Source organism: Akebia trifoliata, chromosome 5 (genome assembly GCF_017979445.1).
Source record: "Akebia trifoliata isolate Shusen 1 chromosome 5, ASM1797944v1, whole genome shotgun sequence".
Lineage (NCBI taxonomy): Eukaryota > Viridiplantae > Streptophyta > Magnoliopsida > Ranunculales > Lardizabalaceae > Akebia > Akebia trifoliata.
This window is the reverse complement of record NC_141379.1, coordinates 22,924,097-22,928,868: the sequence shown is the minus strand read 5'-3', so window position 1 is coordinate 22,928,868 and position 4,772 is coordinate 22,924,097. Positions and strand designations below refer to the sequence as shown.

The following is a 4,772-nucleotide window of genomic DNA, read 5'->3' as shown; positions in this document are numbered from 1 at the left end:
GATCAAAGAGATAGAGAAAAAATGGAAAAGGGGAGACTTTGGGCGTAATCAAAGGGATTAAATATTGATTTGGTTCGATAGATCAAATTAGCTTTGGGGAAAGTTTCTCACCTACGAGAGCAAAGGGATTTTCAGATGTATTGTTTGTGATTTTCCCTGGATCGATTGAACTGGATTTGTCAGATTCGAACAAAGTCGCTGCCAAGCGGCAGACTTTGAAAAATGTTACAGTTACCACACTCACCAAACCTTTGAAAGAGAAATTTAAAATCTCTACTTCTCTATTTAAATTTCGGTCTCGTAATCTCCTCTTAGTAAACTGAGTCAGAGAAATGGATAGAACGATTCAAGATATTGAGTTGGAAACTAGAGGCAATTTTGGTAGAGTGGTTAGTGAAATGGATTTGGATCCACATAAAGGAGTTGAAGGAGATGAACTGGATGATGATGGCAAGCCAAAGAGAATTGGAACCGTGTGGACCGCCAGTACACATATTGGCTCTGGCATTCTATCATTGGCTTGGCGTTTAGCCCAACTTGGTTGGATTGCTGGACCTATGGCTCTCATTATATTCTCCATTATTACCTTCTACATGTCCAATCTCTTAGCCGATTATTACAGATCTCCAGATCTTATCACGCGGAAGAGAAACTCCACCTACATGGAGGCAGTCCAAGCCAACTTAGGTGGAACAATATACCTGTTCTGTGGGTTCTCCCAATATTTCCAGATTATTGGGGTTGCAATTGGCTACACTATTACTACATCCAAAAGCATGGTGTCCATAGAAAAATTGAATGGCCACCACTAGGAATTTGATTAATATTTCTCTAAATGACAACGATGGAGGGTTTGGTTCAATTTAAAGCTCATCTTCTCTCCCTAATTACAATAACCTTCAAGAACCCATTTTCTCTCCTTATCATCCTAATAATCTCTCTCTCCCTCTTTGTCTGCGCTTTATTTGTTTTCTTCGATATATTTCTTCATCAATGGCTTTTATCAGTATTTGATTTGAAACAATATTTTTTCTGATTTGTTTTTTTTCACTTGTTGATTTGGTGAGATTTTAGACTGCTTTAATTAATTTTTATCACTGAGGTCAACGATTTTTAGTGCTGATTTGAAGTATTTGAAAAAGGGGGGTTTACGCTCCTTGATCCTACAACCATCATTCTATTATCAATGTAACATCCATTGGAATCTCGATTCATTTTGGATCACCCAAAAGGGACCCTTGATTGGACCAAAAAATATATATATATATATATAATCCTTTTGGCTTGGATTAAAAATTGTGCTTGTAGCAATGATTGGATCTGATTAATTATTCCATGCCATATTCATTGATTGGTTTGCCATAATCATAGTTGATATATATTTCTGATGTGCTTACTTTGATCTATATTATGAATTTTGAATGATTCGATTAATATTCATGTGGTATCAATGTATGATGATCTGATCAGGCCCATAGGCGCATTTGTTTGAAAATGCCCCGGGTACACCCTACCCTGTTTTGCACACACCACTAGCACGTTTACTGTTTTGCACGCTTGCATGTCCCAATATAGCCAACGTGGCACTAGTGCGTGGCTCGGTCTCTTCGAAGATGCGACGTCATTCATGAAAACTAGAACTCCAGTCATGTACCTTAGGGTATATCAAATTGGGGCATCAGTATCGTCTGATCAAGTGAATCTGAAAGGTATATTGATGCACCCAGACTAAAGCGACTTGAGCCTTTGACCTATTGTAAGTCACACAGTCACATGTCTCGTTGCCAATGTAGTACTAGTATATGGTTGGTCCCCTTGTGGGATGCCAAATCATTTATGAAAGCTGCAACTCTTGACTCGTACCAATAGGTATATTAAAGATAATATAAGTACATCAATTGCACTTCTTGGCCAAACCAGTGCCTAAGCGAGATCCTTCTTCGATGTACTTTGTTACTAGGAGGATAAACTACATCTATTCTAGAAAAGAGGTGATTTAAGAGTGTCTTTGCTCAAACATCGTGCGCCACCTCTGATCTGGGGATTAAACTGGTTGCTTTTGACTTCAGAGAAGTGAGTTGAAGTTTTAGATTATCACCTATACAGTATATCAAACCAAGTCACCACATACCGTTTGATTGAGTACGCTTGAGAGGTATATATGTGTACTTGGGCAAGGGTGGCCAGATAAAAATGCATTGCACGTAGTAAGCTTAGAGTCTAGAAATCTTCCCTGTAGGTCACGACTCGAATTTATCGTGGGTGTTCCCGGGTTGTTCATTGAATAAGACCTTGTGATTGATGAATGTATGTGAATGATGTGGATGATAAGATCAAAATGTATGGTTGTCCTCAAGGATTAAAGTTTTTCTTTTACCTGATTAAAATGGGTGCACTAACCCAATAAAGAATCCATTTGTTGTAATAATTTATAATGGCTCAGTCCATCTCGATCCAACAATCATGATGGGCCAGGCCATTTAAATCAAAATGGAAATCAAATTCTTTTCTAAATTCAGGTTTCAACCCATTTTCAAAGAAGAAAAATGATTTACAAAAGGAAAATATTTTTTAGAAAAAGTGCTTTCCAAAGGAAATATTTTCTAACAAAAAAATATTTTCCAAGAAAAAGTGTTTTCTAGAAAATGTTTCCATAAGAACAAGATTTTTCAAAAGAAAAAGTAATTGATATGTTACATGGACCTTGGAAGTGTACTAAAATACGCTTTTGTGTCAAACCAGGATACAAGCCACAAGTAATAACCCAATCGATCAGTTAGTCAAAACAACCGTCATAGGGATGCACCCTGTAGAGAAGATCAATTTTGGGAAATTCATGGTGAGGAGTGCTCTCTACTTCCACGAGTTTGAGATAGATTGGAACCTCTTATGCACTATGACTAGCGTTGGAATCCTTACCTTCATATATTCCATATAGGGCATATGCACTTGTGCCCCACTTATGAGGATTATTGTGACATTATGGGGATATCCACTTCAGGACCTCTAGTCAAGCCCTCATTGAAGATCGGATATTCTGGTGACTTCGCCACAGGACTAAACATTTCGAAAGAAGAATCCAAGGCCCTAGTCCATAACGGAAGATTGGACTTAATACCTTTATTGGGCCCATATCGCTGCCGCAGTGATCCCATCAATATAAAACCCGAAGCCTGGCGAGCTACTAGAGACTATCGTTTGTGCCTAGAAATCTTAGCCCAATACATACTGACCTCCAATAGTGATGACTAAACTATCCCTGAGTCATTCATCGATATAGCCTCTCAACTCTAAAGGAAAGTCAACCTTGTACCTCTTATCCTAGCAGAAACTTTCTCATGTTTAAATGCCATAAAGAATGGTAAGAGGGAAAGCTTCAAAGGAAGTCCTCACCTACTCTATATGTAGTTATGCGACCGTCTCAAAATTGTAGATGTTCCTTCAAACCTTGAGTATGGGTCAGAGCACTTTTCCAAAAGAAATCTGTTAGTGCATCACAGCTCCATCAAGGCTTGGAGCAAATGGTTGAATTCCTGCCTTGCCCACCATATTGGTTTGAGATGCCCTTGGTGGATGACCAATCCCCCTGTTTTAGGAACCAAAGGATCCCATTATGTTCGCCTAATTGGACTAGAGGAAATATCTTTTTACCATCCTAATTTGATCCCAGAACAGTACGAAATACCTACAGAGTTCTCTTTGCCTCAACCCAAAGCTTTCTTTCCTCCCGAGCCATTGACCAAAAAATTAATACATCTTATTGAGAAGGCTTGGAATAAACGCACCTTAGGATATCCAAACGGACTAGCAGAATTCAAGGAGCCAGTTGTTAGAACCAAAAGGATCAAGCCTGATAGCAATCCTGATGATCACCAAGACAAAGCCAAGCGTCCATGTAAAGAATAGCTCAAGTTAAATTTGTTGAAAGATGTTTTAATGAGAATATTTCTTTGTCAATCATTTTCAATAAAACTATTTTTCTTTTGAATAAATATTTATTTCCCTTTTGAATGATCATTGCGTGAATGGATTATTTAATGGATTAGTACACAAACTTTAATAAAATGATTCCATTAAAATGTTATCAAGGGGGTAACACTGAAGTTGACTAAATCTACCTTTGATGGGGTCGTAAAGGATTATCATTATGTCTAAACTCAAGCGTCCACCTCCTAGTTGGAGTCGTAAGTCCAGTCGGTTAGAGCGAACGTCAGTACCAAATCCACAGGAAAAAATGGCTTCAGAGTCTGAGCTTACAGAGATCCATAAGATTTTGGCAGCCTTTGCCAATGATATCAATAATATAAAAGGCAAAGTGGAAGTCTTAAAATAGATTTCAGAATCAACGGGCAATCCCTTGACGATCTTAAGGAAAAATGGTAGAAGAAAATACAGCGAGTGTAGACACCCCATTTTTGCACTCGCCTGATTAATCAACTCGTCAATCCGATTGCAATGATTCCTAATGATGGATGTGTATTCCGTTGCTTTATTTTATTACCAGATTTGTTTCAGAAATCCGGATGAGGTATCTCGAACTGACAAAACATTAGAAACCACGCTACGTTAGGAAAATACGACCCCAGAAACATAGAAATCATCATCTTGTAGATCAAAAAGAAACTTCACGATAAAAATCACTAAAAAATTGATCAAATTACTAAAATACCCCTAACATCAAAATAACCCTAGAGCCTACATTACGCTTAGGAAAACTTTCTCAAACACATAAAATAACAAATCGGAACCAAATAAATCATTTCGCCAATATT

At 37.9% G+C, this 4,772-nt stretch overlaps 1 pseudogene; it reads left to right on the top strand.

The window, feature by feature from the left end:
• The first annotated feature begins 332 nt into the window (after nucleotides 1–332).
• Nucleotides 333–812, top strand: LOC147401666 (amino acid permease 5 pseudogene; annotated as a pseudogene).
• The last annotated feature ends 3,960 nt before the right edge of the window (nucleotides 813–4,772 follow it).